The 17,813-nt window shown below is 48.2% G+C and overlaps 1 protein-coding gene across 5 annotated transcripts in view; it reads right to left on the bottom strand.

The window, feature by feature from the left end:
• NSD1 (nuclear receptor binding SET domain protein 1) overlaps positions 1 to 17,813 on the bottom strand; it is a 212,124-nt gene that overhangs the window by 79,536 nt on the left and 114,775 nt on the right. The window lies entirely within an intron of this gene.

The following is a 17,813-nucleotide window of genomic DNA, read 5'->3' as shown; positions in this document are numbered from 1 at the left end:
AAAAAAGAAAAAAATCTAAATAAAAATAAATGGTGATGAAAAGGGTGTGATCTAATAATATTTTTAGTTACTGAAAAAAGTGCAGATGTATACCATTTTATATTATAGAATGAAAGTCACAAACAAATCGAAACCATAGATTAAACAGCCTCTGGGCAAGTTTTCATTTGCTGCTCCACTGAAGCACTAACGGATGGTCAGGTGAATTTATTTAAAAACAAAACAAAAACAAAAACAAAAAAAAACCACAAAAAAAAAACACCACATTTAAAACATCCCAGCAAAGGAACTTTGTATGGGGCCTTACACTTTAAATACATACTGTCATCTCATTTCAACAACAAATTCTCTTGCATTTGATTACACTACACTACCAAGCACACAGTCTCACTAATTACTGGAAAAATATATAATAATAATAATAAAAATAAAAAATTCAGAAACCTAAACCAATGGATTTTCTAAAATTTAGTATATAGGATACAATACCACTTTTTTTCAGATATTCATTGCTCATGTCCCAACAGCAAAACCTAATTTTTTTTTTAAAATCCAATTAAAAGGGTTTAATATGGTCTACCCATAACCACAACAAACTTCAGGGGAATTTTGGAGATCCCAGGGGGAGTGGAACGGGACAGAACATAGCAGGGAGGACATAGCCATATACTGTATCACCCAATCAGAAAGCTTCTAACTTTAAGCTTTGAGGGATCTTACGTGACACTACAGCTTTTGTAATTGTAACACGGACTTTGGGGTATATTCAATAAGAGTCGGGTCAATTTCGACATGCAGTTGTCGGAATGGACCAGACAACCCCTATTCAAATGAGCGGCTAAATCAGACCGTCGGATTTGGCCGCTCCCGGTGTCCTGTCCTGCTGCGGTCAGCGGCGCAGGGGGAAGGGAGCTGTCTGCAGCGCTGGGAGGAGGGGATGTTTGAGGTGTCGGGGGCGAAGGAGAGATGTCTGCGGCGCCTGGCGGGGGGGCAGTAGAGGAGACGGAGTGGACAGGGGAGGTGAGGAGGAGACGGGGGAGCAGCGGCTGCAGCAGCATAACAACAGGAGGCTCACGGCAGCATCCACCCGGCTCCTGCAATCGGGACCTCACTTGCTGGAGCTGGTTGGACGCTGCCGCTGGGTTCTTGCTCTCCCCGCTGCTCCCCCGTCTCCTGCTCTCAGCTCACTCATCTCAATCCGACTTTTTTTAAAGTCGGATTCAGATTGTCGGAAACGGGGGTAAAACCTGTCGGGTTTGGCCCCGCTTCAGACAATGCACGCTGATTGGCGTCTGAAACCGCCAATCAACATGCATTCCGACAAGTCGGTTTTCCCGACTTGTCGGAATAAATGGGGCCGTAATGAATAGGTCGGAACCCCTTCCGACCTAAAACTGTCGGAAGCTGCCGTCTTTCCGACAACACGGCAGCTTCCAACAGTTATTGAATATACCCCATTGCAGTGATCTGGGACTCAAAAAGGGAACGCGCACAAACTCACAAAAAAACAATAAATTAGTGGTTTGAGGATATTTTAAGCCTCATGAATAAATCAGGGTAAGGAGTTTACATGGACTTCTGGCACTAAACCGCTTGTAACATTGAAGATATGTATATGTATATAATTCAAGGCATAGACAGCACTCCAGGAGAGTGCAATAGGATTTTAGTACCTACCGGTAAATCCTTTTCTCGTAGTCCATAACGGATACTGGGGATCACTTAGTACGATGGGGTATAGATGGGGTCCAAAGGATCCGATGCACTTTAAATTTCTTCCACTGGATGTGCTAGCCCCTCCCCTCTAAGGCCCCTCCTACAGCCAGTCTAGGTAAAACTGAGCCCGAAGGAGGCTGGACATACTTGAGAGAAGGAACATAATAATGAGTGGTGAGGTTCGCACACCAGCACACCACAACATAAACCAACCAGCAACGCGCAGGTAACAAGACAGCAACAGCTGAACAGGAAAACTTTTGTAGTAGAAAAACCTGCAGACAAGGTCACACACTGAGGCGGGTGCCCAGTATCCCTTTTGGACTACGTGAAAAGGATTTACCGGAAGGTACTAAAATCCTATTTTCTCTAGCATCCATAAGGGATACTGGGAATCACTTAAAATGATGGGGACGTCCCAAAGCTTCCAGAACGGGCGGGAAAGTGCGGAGATGTCTGCAGCACTGCATGCCAAATTGGGTATCCTCTTTGGCCAGGGTATCAAACTTGTAGACCTCGAGGTGGGAGTCCGATTGCGTCACTTCAACCACGTCTGGGAGACCTCCTGCCAGGATGCCTGGGTCAGGAAGCTCGTTTCTCAAGGCTACAAGCTGGTGTTCGAAGCGTCATAATTGTGAGATGCGCACCAAACAAAGTAGGAAATCCGGGCAGAAGCCGGTTTCCGGGCCCGCAACATAGTTTTAATGACCTCTTCAGAAAAACCCTCAGCCCTCAAGACGGAAGCTTCAAGAGCCACGCCGTCAAAGACAGCTGGGCTAGATCCTGGTAGACACAGGGGCCCTGAACGAGGGGATCTGGGCGTTGTGGAAGTAGAATTGGACGCTCTGACGACAGGCCCTGCAGGTCTGAGAACCAGTGCCGTCTTGGCCACGCTGGAGCTATGAGAAGCAGATTTCCTTTTTCTTGCTTGAACTTCCGAATTACCCTGGGCAGGAGTGACACCGGAGGGAACACGTACGGCAGCCGAACCTCCACGGCACCGCCAGCGCATCCACGAATTTTGCTTGAGGATCCCTTGTCCTTGCTCCGAAGACCGGAACCTTGTGATTGTGTCGAGACGCCATCAGATCTACATCTGGAAGACCCCACTTTTCCACTAGGAGTTGAAACACTTCTGGATGGAAGCCCCACTCGCCAGCATGCACGTCGTGACGACTGAGAAAGTCCGCTTCCCAATTCAGGACTCCCGGAATGAATATTGCCGATATGGTCGTTGGATGGCGTTCCGCCCAACGTAGAATCCGTGAGACTTCCTTCATTGCCAAACGGCTTTGAGTGCCGCCTTGATGATTTATGTAAGCCACTGTGGTGGCGTTGTCTGACAGTACTTGAACAGGACGGTTCCGAATTAAATGCTGGGCCAGGTTCAATGCATTGAAGACCGCCCGCAATTCCAGAATATTGATCGAGAGGAGAGATTCCTCCATGGTCCACCGACCCTGAAGGGAGTGTTGCTCCAGCACCGCGCTCCAACCTCTTAGACTGGCATCTGTCGTCAACAGGACCCAGTTGGATATCCAAAAGGGACGGCCCCTGCACAATTGTTGGTCCTGGAGCCACCAGAGCAGCGACAGACAGACCTCCGGAGTCAACGAGATCATTTGAGACCTGATCCGGTGAGGCAGGCCGTCCCACTTGGCTAGAATCAGCCTCTGGAGGGGGCGAGAATGGAATTGAGCATACTCCACCATGTCGAATGCTGACACCATGAGGCCCAGCACCTGCATCGCCGAATGTATCGACACTTGCGGACGAGAAAGGAAGCAACGAATCCTGTCCTGAAGTTTCAGGACCTTCTCCTGACACCAGAACAACCTCTGGTTGTGAGTGTCCAATAGCGCTCCCAGATGCACCATGCTCTGAGCAGGGATCAGGGAGGATTTCTTCCAGTTGATGAGCCACCCGTGGGCTTGTAGAAACCGGACCGTCATACCCAGATGACATAGGAGAAGTTCTGGGGAATTTGCCAGAATTAACAAGTCGTCCAGATACGGCAGTATCCTGACCCCTTAACGGCGGAGTACCACCGTCATCACCGCCATTACTTTGGTGAAGACTCGCGGAGCCGTTGTTAAACCAAAAGGTAACGCACGAAATTGGTAATGGAGGTTGCCAATAGCAAACCTCAGATATTGCTGATGTGACGATGCTATAGGAATATGCAGGTAAGCATCCTGTATGTCCAGGGAGACCATGTAGTCCCCAGGTTCCAAGGCTAGAACTATAGAGCGAAGTGTTTCCATACGGAACTTGGAAACCTTCACAAACCTGTTCAATGCCTTGAGGTTGAGAATGGGCCGGGAGGACCCATTCAGTTTCAGGACTAGAAACAGCGGAGAATAGTACCCCCGGCCCATCTGCGCAAGAGGCACCTGTATGACGACTCCTGTATCCAGGAGGGTCTGTACCACCGAATGCAGAGTGTCTGCCTTTGTCTGGTCCGACAGGACGTCTGTCTGGCAAAATCGATGAGGGGGTCGGTGTTTGAAGGCTATGGCGTAACCTCGAGCGACGACATCCCGTACCCCAGGCATCTGAAGTGGTTTTCAACCATTCCTGGGTATACCCTAGAAGCCGGCCCCCCACCCCTGGGATCCCCCAGGGGGAGGCCCACCCGTCATGCGGCAGGCTTATCTGCCTTGGAAGCTGGCTGACGGGCCACCCAGGCTCTTTTTGGCTTTGGCTTACTAGGTTTGGAAGTGCGGGCCTGCTTGTTGTACACCTGACCTTTTGCTTTACCTGAAGGACGAAAGGGGCGAAAGGAAGTACCTTTAGCCTTCGACACAGAAGGAGCGGTAGTTGGCAGACATGCAGTTTTGACAGTAGCCAAGTCAGCCACTATCTTATTTAAGTCCTCCCCAAACAGAATATCTCCCTTGAAAGGGAGTACCTCCAGGGTTTTTCTAGAGTTCAGATCCACAGACCAGGATCTCAGCCACAATATCCGGCGAGCCAGGACTGACGTAGTAGAGGCCTTGGCTGCTAGGATACCAGCATCAGAAGCCGCCTCTTTAATATTGCGAGAAGCTGTGACAATATATGACAAGCATTGTCTAGCATGGTCAGAGGAGATTTCAGCTTCTAACTCCAAGGCCCATGCTTCAATAGCCTCTGCAGCCCATGTAGCTGCAATAGTGGGCCTTTGTGCAGCACCCGTGAGGGTGTAAATCGCTTTGAGACAACCCTCCACACGTTTATCCGTAGGCTCTTTTAGAGACGTGACGGTAGTGACAGGCAGAGCTTAGGAAACCACCATCCTAGCCACATGTGAGTCCACTGGAGGAGGCGTTTCCCAATTCTTAGACAGCTGTGGCGCGAGGGGATAGCGAGCCAGCATCTTCTTTTGAGGCACAAACTTCGTACCCGGGTTTTCCCAGGGTTCCTGACGTATATCCACTAGGTGATCATAGTGAGGTAAAACTTGTTTAACCACCTTCTGACGCTTGAACCTATCAGGTTTCTTAGGAGTGACGGATGGCTCGGGATCATCCATAATCTGTAGAATTAACTTAATAGCCTCCAAAAGATCAGGAACATCCACATGTGAACCACCCTCCCCATCAGCCGTATCGGAGTCAGAACCTGTGGGGTCAGTGTAAGTGCCGTCTTCATCAGACGAGGTGTCAGTGACAGCAGTGGATTGTGAGGAGACAAGCGCTCGCTTAGAGGACCCCTTGGACTTAGGCGAGCGATGGTCAGACATTTTAGTAGTCAGGGACTGGTTCAACTTCTTCAATTGAGCAGATAAATCGTCCGCCCACGGCGGGTTAGCTGCAGGGACCACATACGGTTGTACCGACATTGGGGGTCCCATAGGGGGTGTTAGTTTATGAACTAGCGTATGCAGAAGCGTGGAAAAAGCGGCCCACGGTGGGTCATTATGTGCCTCCCAGTCCCACTGGGGGGCAAGGAGCCCCCAGAACCAGAGCCCACAGCTGCTATATTCCCCTCATAGGGATCTGTGGCTTCAGCAACACCGGCAGTGTGTTCAGCCCCAGAACCGTTACCCTCAGAAGCAGACATGATATAACTTGCAGTATCAGATAACACAGTACAATTGGCAACAGCACAATACCTCTTACCCAAACCCCTGAGCAGTGTAGTCAGCACTAGCAGAGATAAAGGAGAGATATGGTGACTATATCACAGAGAAAAATACGTATTAAGGTATATCTTTATGAAAATCCTATATCAATATAAAACCTGACGCACCAAGCCCCCTCAGGTTACAGAATATAGGTATAGCAGGTTGAGTGAAAGACACGAAATGGACACCACTCAGCTATCTAATGCACACACAGATAGTCACAGTTTGTACAATGCAGAGGTTATTACTAACAATAATACAGCACTGGACTAGCTTATATATATATAGCTATATAGTCAATAGATATAACACTACACAGTAAGAACTGGATGTATATCACAGGGTAATTGTACTAGAAAACCCTGACTAAATGAACTCTTTCTTAACGAGCACTGTCTAAAAAGGCAGGTAGAATACTTAAGTGTCATGTAAAGTCACAGCACTGACAACCAGGCGGCTTTACACAGGATGATTTGCCCAAGCAGTCCCAGGAACAGTGAAGTTGAGGGATAATGGCGCCCAGACACTGACAGGGAGTGAGAGACAGATATGCAGCTCCAGGGCGGGAACATTTGCGGGAAATGGCGCCCTGGGGCTGGAGGAGGGGCTTCAGGTCTAAGCCTTATCACCCTGCTGGCAAAACCACCGGGTACTGTGGGCTCTTATTAAACTTGTTTAGAGAGAAAACCTGACCTGCGCCCATGCCCTGGTGATCCAGTGGGATCGCCTGTACTGCCACAGTGTCCACCGCCATCGCGCGCGGCCCGCCTCCCACTGACAGTGCCGGATCGCGATAAAGACCGGGTCCCGCAAGCGGGACCCACTCACCACCTCCCGAAGCGTGGCCACGCGATCCCGGAGACCCCCGTCGTGTGTGCCTGACGTGAAGAAAACCGGAGCCTCCTGCTGTAGTTACCCGGCAACCAGGGCTCGGGAGTGTACAGCGCCGCTGGGGAGAGCTGGAGCTGCAGCAGTGAATGTCTTCTGACATTTACCACCGCTGCTGCCCTTGAAGTCTTCACTTTTTCTTCATAAAAAAAGCTCTTCTTAGGGGTGCCTGGAGCAGCCCCTCTGTTAAGTGCCTGCTTACTGCAGCACCAACTACAAAACTGAGCTCCTGTGCAAGGAGGCGGGGTTATAGAGGAGGCGGCGCTGTGCATTCTGGGAACAGTCAAAGCTTTGAGCCTGTTGGTGCATCGGATCAAGATCCTACTCTACACCCCATTGTCCATCCTTGTGGAGTCCAGTGTACTCCGCAGCAGAAATTGGGATATAGGCAAACTTTCTTTCAACATTGGCGGATGCCGACTAGTGGCTTGTAAGGTCGTATTTCGATCTGTGGTCTTCCGAAATAACGTGGTACACAATCCCGCTCCATCCCTACATAATGCAACATCCAAAAAAGTAGCAGAACTCAAATCCATGTTATAAGTAAATCTAATCGGCTCTTTTAATGTATTGAGCGTATCAATCATCACAACCAATTCGTCTCTAGTGCCAGACCAGAGTAAGAAAATATCATCAATAAACCTCATATTTTAACAATTTATGTCCATACTGTGGAAATATATATCTACGTTCATATATAGCCATATACAAATTGGCGTAAACGGGCGCCAGATTAGAACCCATTGCCGTGCCATTGATTTGGGCAAAATAATCCGTACCATACATGAAATAATTCTGTTTAAGAACCAATTCAATCAGATTAGTCAAAAACTCAATAGGGGGCTTAGTATGCCTAACCTCCAATAGATGTAATCTAATAGCATCAATGCCCTCTTGGTGCGGTATAACAGTGTAGAGTGATTGTACATCAAGAGTTACCAACCACACATCAGAATCAGGTAACATTAGATCACTAATCTTTGTCAAAAAATCAGTAGTGTCCCGTATGTAGCTAGTAGTGCTACATACTAAAGGTTGTAAAAATTGATCGACATATATCGCAAGGGTTTGTAGAAGAGAGCCCCTGGCAGACACAATTGGTCGACCAGGTGGATTTTCTAATTGTTTATGGACTTTCGGCAGTGTATAAAGTATAGGTGTAATGGGATGTTCAACCTTCAAAAAATCGACTGTATCATTGTCAATCCAACCTGCCTGAAAGCCTAAATCAATAATCTCATCAATACTTTTTTTTATACGCATTTGTTGGATTGCCCCTCAGTTTAATATATGCATGGTTATCAGCTTGCTGGCGTCTAATCTCATGATCATACTGGCACCAATCCTGTATCACCACCGCCCCGCCCTTATCGGCGGGACGTATGGTGATATTTTTATTATCCGTCAATGTTTTCAGTGCAGATCTTTGATTAGTAGACAAATTAAAATATTTAGGTCTAGCATTAACCTTAGCTCTCATATCAGCTTCGGACATCCGCATAAAGGTCTTAATACTAGCATTCTGTGACACTGGATCATACTGACTAGGTTTTTTACATTTAGTCAAATTCGTAGAGACACCTTTACTACCAAATTGTTCTCTTAATCTTAATTTCCGTCCAAAACAATAATTATCAATCATCCAATCAAATGTATCATGTGTAGTTGTAGGGACGAAAGAAAGACCAAGTGATAATACTGACAATTCGGCTTCACTCAGGACATGTGAGGAGAGATTAAATACTAAACTCGGGTCCGTGGTTTCCGATCTCTTCTTCTTACACTTCCCACCCCTCTTCTGTTGATTCCTCGGACACCTCCTCTTTGGAAGGAGGATATATATGTGTACCTGTCTCCAATGAAATTAGACAAGAGCATTTTTTGGAGTCAGTGGTTTCACCTTCAGATGATGATTGTGCTGAGGAGATCCCATCTTGAGTGAAAGGCCTCTGTCTACGGAATCTAAAGGTGCGTCTACCCTGATTGTCATTAGAATTCCCAATTAACCACCTATAAAATGTGTGGCGTTTATAATCAGTGTTAACTGTCTCCAGCTTTTTAATTATATTTTAATATTTATGTGTGTTTGTTCTCTCTTTATATGGCTATTAGTTACCACTATAAGGATGGTTTATTGGGTATCCGTTAAATGGGCAGGATTGGATCATACTATATATGATTTATTGGGTTGCGCCTATTACTATAATGGTACTGTGGGTATTATAGTTATAGTGAGTGATGTTAATTTATATCGATGCATAGGTAATGTTAACATAAATATACCTCTATTGCCGCCATGTCTACATTGTACAGTGTTAGTGACTGAGTGTCACATCTTTATTAGTATGGGCGAGCTTAATTATAGTAATGCAGTATTGTGAATTTTGTTAAACACAAGGGTGGAACGCAAGCTTGGTTACCGGTGAACCGCATATGACACACTTCCAGTCAAAGACAATGGTGGAACGCAGGTCCACTAGTTGGTGGAGCGCAAATGACGCGCTTCCTGTAAGGACGCCTTTCCGTATTGACGGGTGTGTGTTCAAACTTATGTGATTGCGGCGGTTCCCTTATGGTGTTTGTCCTATATCATATGCCCAGATGGCACGAAAGTTGATTTGTATGTTGTAAGTCTTGCGCTGATGTGATATTAGTAATTGCTTGATATATATGTTTTTGAGTACTTACGGTAATTAAGTAATTAGGTTATCAAGTGTGTGCTATATTAGGGGGCCCGTGAGATTGTGAGAGTATGCTCACTTCTGGTGTGTGGATCTGGTGTCTCCTGTGGCTGTCTTGATAAAAGCCCTTGTGGGTCGAAACGTCGACACGTATTTGGTGACTCTGATGTATTAATAAATTCTACATACATTGTTTGAATGGTGAGTGCCCTCTGTTAAGATCTTTATTTTGATCTTGCAATACCTGATATAGATATATATATATATATACATATACATATGTGGCCGGAGAGCCCCAGCCACGAGGCAAATGGCCGCCCTGGCACTGAAGGGGTTAATCCCTAGTGCCCGGCGCCATTTGCCAAGACAAAGGGGCGCTTGGCGCCAAATTTGAAATGTATTGCGGGCGCTAGGCGCCGTGTTTTATTAATGTTTAAAATTGTATTTTAAAATGTGCCGTGGTCCCGGACCCCTCCGGAGACCACGGCAGGGAGGACAGCTCCCCGGCGCGCTCAGCAGAGTGTGCGCGCCGAGGGAGAGGAGGCAGCCGCTGACCGCCGGAGTCCGGGAGCTCCGCTCCCGGCAGCGGTCAGTGTAGCCCCGGGCGCACTGGAGTGTGCGCGCCGGGGAGAAGGGTGAGCGCTGCGGCTGGGAGCTCGGCTCCCGCTGCAGTGCTCTATGTGAGAGCCGCCGCTGGGGGCCGGGAGCTCTGCTCCCAGCGCCTCAGCACAGCACGGGTGGCCAGCCGCAGCAGCCGGGACGGACGTCCCGGGCTGCTAGCCGGCGAGGGGGGTGCGCTGCAGCCCGGCTCCCCGCCGGACGCTGCAGCGAGGCCACACGACAGGCGCCGCTCAGGGGGGACCGGGCTAGCCGGCTCCCTAGCGGCGTGGGCACATTAGGCGGGCCAGCAGGATGGTGAGCGCTGGGGTCCGGGAGCTACGCTCCCGGCGCCTCAGCGCTGAAACAAGCCAGGGTCACGGCGGCCGGGACAAGTGTCCCGGTCCGCCGGACTTCGGTACAGGGGGGTGCGCCGCTGCGTGCGGCGAGGCCACTGATTAGTGCCACCCTGGGGGGACAGGGAGAGCCAGCTCCCTGGAACCCCAGAGGCAGAAAAGCAGGCTGGAGGATGGGGGAAGCCAGCCCCATACCTCCAGCACACAGAGAGCCCTCGCAGCCAGGCTGCAGGGCTAGGGAAGGCACTGCAGTGCCTGAGTATGTAGAGTCTGTGCAGGGCACAGGCTCAGTGTATATTTAAAAGGGGAAATGTACAGTGTGATTTTAAAATGTAATGTATTTAAAGATAAAATGCACTTACTTGATTGTGTGTCCCAGGAGGGGGGAATCCATAGCTGTGCAGGCTGATGGATTCTCCCAGACCTTTTCCCTAAAAACGGAATGCTTTCCCATCCAGCCTCACAGTTCCAATGGGGACAGGGAGAAAGAGAAGCAGCTTAGCTATAAGACAAGCTGAGTGGTTTCTTGGAGCTCCATGGAGATCAGCCGTAGTGGACCAGAGACCTGGACCGGGGAGCCAGGCTGCCCAGCTCTGGAGCCCAAATCCAGGCTGCAGGCAGTGAGAGGGGTCCCGGGCAGGTTTCTGGAAGTCAGTTTAGGAGGGAAAACTTCCCCCCAGCCAGACTGAACGGCACCGTGGGAGTAGCCTGCTCTCCCAGATGGGAGAGACAAAGGAGACCGGCCACTCCCCACTGTCCATTGGGGACAATGTTAGGTGTGCATGAGTCCAGAGCATGCACAGCTCATGGGTAAACATTGATTGGTTGTACACCACAGGGCGGGCTTACCCCCTGTGGTAGAGGGTCTTGGAGAGGGATAAAAGGAGGGCAGTTGGCCCATAGGATTGTGTATTGTAACATCTTCTTCTGCTGAAACATCTTAATTGTATGCTGTTGCCCCTAGCAATAGGGAGGAGCCTTTTTCAAGGTTTTTGAGCAATAAAACACCTTTGCCTCAAGAAGACTGCTTCATCTTGTGACCAACAGGGTTAGGCCAAACCTAGCCCCGTCCTCCGGCTGTCCAGGGAAGCACCTGACGTCTCCAAGCTCCGCCTTCCGCCAGCTACCGGTAGAGGCCTAGCAAGTGGCTAGTGGGGATTCGTCGACACCACACAGGTGTGGTAAAGCAGTGCGTCGGCACATACAGAGCAGAACCGTGGTTCCAAACGCCACGGCAGGTTAGGAGTTTGGTGGTGGCAGCGAGAACCCGCCCACAGCGCAGTGGGTGGAGTCAGTAACAGGCGGTTACTGACGGTAAGCGGGAATCCCCTATGTGGTCAGGCCTCGTGCGGCTTGACCTTCCATTCTGTGCGCAGTCAACGGGACGCGGAAGCTGCGAGTGCTTTCGTACGGTATCGTCCTGTCACAACATATATATATACAGGTTGAGTCTCCCTTATCCAAAATGCTTGGGACCAGAGGTATTTTGGATATGGGATTTTTCCGTATTTCGGAATAATTGCATACCATAATGAGATATCATGGTGATGGGACCTAAATCTAAGCACAGGATGCATTTATGTTACATATACACCTTATACACACCTTATACACACAGCCTGAAGGTCATTTTAGCCAATATTTTTTATAACTTTGTGCATTAAACAAAGTGTGTCTACATTCACACAATTCATTTATGTTTCAAAATACACCTTATACACACAGCCTGAAGGTCATTTAATACAATAAATTTAATAACTTTGTGTATTAAACAAAGATTGTGTACATTGAGCCATCAAAACACAAAGGATTCCCTATCTCACTCAAAAAAGTCCGTATTTCGGAATATTCCGTATTTCGGAATATTTGGATATGGGATACTCAACCTGTATATATATATATATATATATATATATACATATACATACATATACACACACACATACACACACACACACACACATGAAGGGCCTCTAAAAGGAGCTTGATTCAGCTATTGTGTGAGAAATTAAGTGATCACATTGGTGGTCACTTTTTTTTATGTCTCCGCAATGCTACTGTGCATGTGCGGCCTGCTGACCACACGTGTGGTCGCCTTTCTGCGGTAACTTGCTGACGGGGTACCAGAGCAAAATAGTTTTGAGAATCCTGACCTAGAATATATCACCAGCTATTTATATAAATAAAAATATTACTACATAAACAGCCTTACAAATCTCCAAGGATCTCTTCTCATGAGGCTTGTACATGACACTTCCTAGTTTTCCTCTAGATGTACTTCCTGCCAGAAACTCTTTGCCTCTTTCCTTCCCTTACTTTACTAACACTACCCCATCTCTTCTCTCACCCCGTCTTTCTTTGCTCTACCTTTTTCTTCCTTTTCAATTCCTCATCCTGTTTCCTGCATCTTCCATGCCTCTGACCGAAATATGGACCTTAATGGAACCCAATTTTAGGCCCAAATTTACTCCTGACTGTAGGAAGTGAAGGAACGGCCCAGCTGGAATTCCTCCATAGGGGCATTCCTGGCCTCACAACAAGCAACATATTTTCACCATATACGGTGATAATGTTGAGCTGTTACGTCCTTCCTAGCCTTTATCAGCATAGGAATGACCTCATCCGGAATGCCTTTCTCTGCTAGGATCCGGCGTTCAACCGCCATGCCGTCAAACGCAGCCGCGGCAAGTCTTGGAACAGACAGGGCCTTTGTTGCAACAAGTCCTGTCTTAGAGGAAGAGGCCACGGGTCCTCTGTGAGCATTTCTTGCAGATCTGGATACCAAGTCCTTCGTGGCCAATCTGGAACAATGAGTATTGTTCTCACTCCTCTTTTTCTTATTATACTCAGCACCTTGGGTATGAGAGGAAGAGGAGGGAATACATAGACCGACTGGAACACCCACGGTGTCACCAGGGCGTCTACAGCTATCGCCTGAGGGTCTTCTTGACCTGGCGCAATACCTCTGTAGCTTTTTCTTTTTTTTGGTTTCTTTTTCTTTCTAGCACTGTGCACCTTGAAAAAAACGCCTGTGAGGCGTTGAAACGTCGGTTTTGCTTTTGCACTATGTATTGAATATTTGACCATATATATAAAAGCTATTTTTCTTAAAAAATCCGTGGAGTGCCGCCTGGTCCCTGGAGGGTGATTCAGTGTACATAGCTACACCCAGGGGACTGCATTAACGTTATCTCCTTCTTTGGAAAGAACCCCGGTGGCTGAACATACTGTGAGTGCCTGCTACTTCACTTCGTGTTTTATATATATATATATATATATATATATACATATACACACACATATATATACACACACACACACACACACACAAACACACACACATACTAGGGTCTCCATGTCCACGCTGCTACAGTGCTATAACCCCATGCCGACACAATCGCCGGTCTGAGTAGTGTACCAGAATGTGTGTAAATGGACATCAAAGTACTTTTACTGCATGCTATCTGCAGGATCCCTGAGGATAGACGTTAAGTCAGCGCTACCTTTTGGGTAAACGTGACAAGCTTTGTCCACCCTAAGGGAAGATTCCCATCGTATCCTGGCCCTAGTAGGGAAAGGATACTCCCTGAGAATTCTTTTTGGGAAGCTGCAGCTTCTTGTCTGGAGATTCCCGCTCTTTTTCTTCATGAGAGGAGGGAAATTTACCTCAGCATTCTTCCCCTTAAACATGTGTACCCTTGTGTCAGGGACAGAGGAGTCATCAGTGATATGCAAAACATCTTTCATTACAATAATCATATATTGAATACTTTCCTGCCATTTTGGCTGTAACTTTGCATTATCGTAGTCGACACTGGAGTCAGACTCCGTGTCGATATCAGTGTCTATTATTTTGGATAGTGAGCGTTGTGAGACTCTGAATGTCTCTGCGACATAGGGACAGACATGGGTAGATTCCCTGTCTGTTCTCAATCTTTTGTGCAATAAACTTACCTCAGCACTTAATTTCACATATCCAATCAGGTGTCGGCGTTGTCGACGGAGACACCACACACACACACACATTTGCTCCATCACCTCCTTAGGAGCGCCTTTTACCTCAGACATGTCGACACACACGTACCGACACACCACACACTCAGGGAATGCTCATCTGAAGATAATTCCCCCACAAGGCCCTTTGGAGAGACACAGAGAGAGAGTATGCCAGCACACACCCCAGCGCTATATGACCCAGGAAAATACACAGCAATTTAATGTTTACCCAGTAGCGCTGTTATTATCTGCGCCGAATTATGTGCCCCCCCCTCTTCTTTAAAACCCTCTCTGCCGTCAAACGTAACCGCGGTAAGTCTTGGAACACGCAGGGCCCCTGCTGCAACAGGTCCTCCCTGAGAGGAAGAGGCCACACATCTTCTGTGAGCATTTCCTGAAGATCTGAATACTAGGCCCTTCGAGGCCAATCTGGAACAATGAGTATTGTCTGCACTCTTTTTCGTCTTATGATTTTCAATGTTTTTGAGATGAGAGGAAGAGGAGGGAACACATAGACCGACTGAAACACCCATGGTGTCACCAGGGCGTCCACCGCTACTGCCTGAGGGTCCCTTGACCTGGCACAATACCTCCAAAGCTTCTCGTTGAGGCGTGACGCCATCATGTCTACTTGAGGAAGTCCCCAATGACTTATCTCTGCAAAAATTTCTTGATGAAGTCCCCACTCTCCTGGATGGAGATCGTGTCTGCTGAGGAAGTCTGCTTCCCAGTTGTCCACTCCCGGAATGAAGACTGCTGACAGAGCGCTTACGTGATTTTCCGCCCAGCGAAGAATCCTGGTGGCTTCCGTCATTGCCACTCTGCTCCTTGTCCCGCCTTGGCGGTTTACATGAGCCACGGCTGTGACGTTGTCTGATTGAATCAGAACCGGTAGGTCGCGAAGAAAATTCTGCGCTTGTCGTAGGCCGTTGTATATGGCCCTCAATTCCAGTACGTTGATGTGTAGACAAGCCTCCTGGCTTGACCATAGTCCCTGAAAAATCCTTCCTTGTGTGAGTGCTCCCCATCCTCAGGGGCTCGCGTCCGTGGTTATCAGAACCCAGTCTTGAATGCCGAACCTGCGACCCTCTAGAAGGTTAGCACTCTGCAGCCACCACAGGAGAGACACCTTGGCCCTGGGGGACAGGCTTATCTTCTGATGTATTTGTAGATGGGACCCGGACCACTTGTCCAGAAGGTCCCACTGAAATGTCCTCGCATGGAACCTGCCGAAGGAGATGGCCTTGTAGGCTGCCAACATTTTTTCCAGAACTCGAGTGCATTGATGAACACACACTCTTATTGGTTTTAGCAGGTCTCTGACCATGTTCTGGAGGTCCTGGGCTTTTTCCATTGGGAGAAAAACCCTCTGCTGTTCCGTGTCCAGAATCATGCCTAGGAATGATAGACGAGTCGTTGGAATCAATTGAGACTTTGGCAGATTTAGAATCCAACCGTGCTGTTGTAGCACTCTCAGGGAGAGCGACACGCTTTTCAGCAATTGATATCTCGATTTTATCAGGAGATCGTCCAAGTATGGGATAATTGTGACTCATTGCCTGCGCAGGAGCACCATCATCTCCGCCATCACCTTGGTGAAAATCCTCGGGGCCGTGGAAAGCCCAAATGGCAACGTCTGAAACTGGTAATGACAGTCCTGTACAGCGAATCTCAGGTACTCCTGATGAGGAGGATATATGGGGACATGAAGGTATGCATCCTTTATGTCTAGTGACACCATAAAATCCCCCCCTTCCAGGCTGGAGATCACTGCCCGGAGCGATTCCATCTTGAATTTGAACTTTTTCAAGTACAGGTTTAGGGATTTTAGATTTAAAATGGGTCTGACCGAGCCATCCGGTTTCGGGACCACGTAGAGGGTTGAATAGTACTCTTTTTCCCCAGTAGGACTAGGGGAACCTTGATAATAAGAATTTACTTACCGATAATTCTATTTCTCGTAGTCCGTAGTGGATGCTGGGAACTCCGTAAGGACCATGGGGGATAGCGGCTCCGCAGGAGACTGGGCACAACTAAAGAAAGCTTTAGGACTACCTGGTGTGCACTGGCTCCTCCCCCTATGACCCTCCTCCAAGCCTCAGTTAGGATACTGTGCCCGGACGAGCGTACACAATAAGGAAGGATTTTGAATCCCGGGTAAGACTCATACCAGCCACACCAATCACACCGTACAACTTGTGATATGAAACCCAGTTAACAGCATGATAATAGAGGAGCCTCTGAATAGATGGCTCACAACAATAACCCGTTTTAGTTAACAATAACTATGTACAAGTATTGCAGACAATCCGCACTTGGGATGGGCGCCCAGCATCCACTACGGACTACGAGAAATAGAATTATCGGTAAGTAAATTCTTATTTTCTCTGACGTCCTAGTGGATGCTGGGAACTCCGTAAGGACCATGGGGATTATACCAAAGCTCCCAAACGGGCGGGAGAGTGCGGATGACTCTGCAGCACCGAATGAGAGAACTCCAGGTCCTCCTCAGCCAGGGTATCCAATTTGTAGAATTTTGCAAACGTGTTTTGCCCCTGACCAAGTAACAGCTCGGCAAAGTTGTAAAGCCGAGACCCCTCAGGCAGCCGCCCAAGATGAGCCCACCTTCCTCGTGGGATGGGCTTTAACAGATTTAAGCTGCGGTAATCCCACCGCAGAATGCGCCAGCTGAATAGTGCTACACATCCAGCGCGCAATAGACTGCTTAGAAGCAGGAGCACCCAGCTTGTCGGGTGCATACAGGATAACCAGCGAGTCAGACTTTCTGACTCCAGCCGTCCTGGAAACGTAAATTTTCAGGGCCCTGACTACGTCCAGCAACTTGGAATCCTCCAAGTCCCTAGTAGCCGCAGGCACCACAATAGGTTGGTTCAAGTGAAAAACTGAGACCACCTTAGGGAGAAACTGAGGACGAGTCCTCAATTCTGCCCTATCCATATGGAAAATCAGATAAGGGCTTTTACAAGACAAAGCCGCCAATTCTGAAACTCACCTGGCCGAAGCCAGGGCCAACAGCATGACCACTTTCCACGTGAGATATTCTAAATCCACAGTCTTAAGTGGTTCGAACCAATGTGATTTCAGGAATTCCAAAACTACATTGAGATCCCAAGGTGCCACTGGGCACAAAAGGAGGCTGAATATGCAGAACTCCTTTGACAAAAGTCTGAACTACAGGCAGTGAAGCCCGTTCTTTCTGGAAGAAAATCGACAGAGCCGAAATCTGGACCTTGATGGACCCCAATTTGAGGCCCAACGTCACTCCTGCTTGCAGGAATTGTAGGAATCGACCCAGTTGACATTCCTTCGTCGGGGCCTTCTTGGCCTCACACCACGCAACATATTTTCGCCCAATGCGGTGATAACGTTTTGCGGTGACATCCTTCCTGGCTTTGAGCAGGGTAGGGATGACTTCCTCCGGAATGCCCATTAGGATCCGGTGTTCAACCG

The sequence above is a fragment of the Pseudophryne corroboree genome, chromosome 6 (genome assembly GCF_028390025.1).
Source record: "Pseudophryne corroboree isolate aPseCor3 chromosome 6, aPseCor3.hap2, whole genome shotgun sequence".
In the NCBI taxonomy this organism is placed as follows: domain Eukaryota; kingdom Metazoa; phylum Chordata; class Amphibia; order Anura; family Myobatrachidae; genus Pseudophryne; species Pseudophryne corroboree.
Note: the sequence above shows the minus strand (reverse complement) of the source record. Positions and strands in the feature narration are given on the sequence as shown.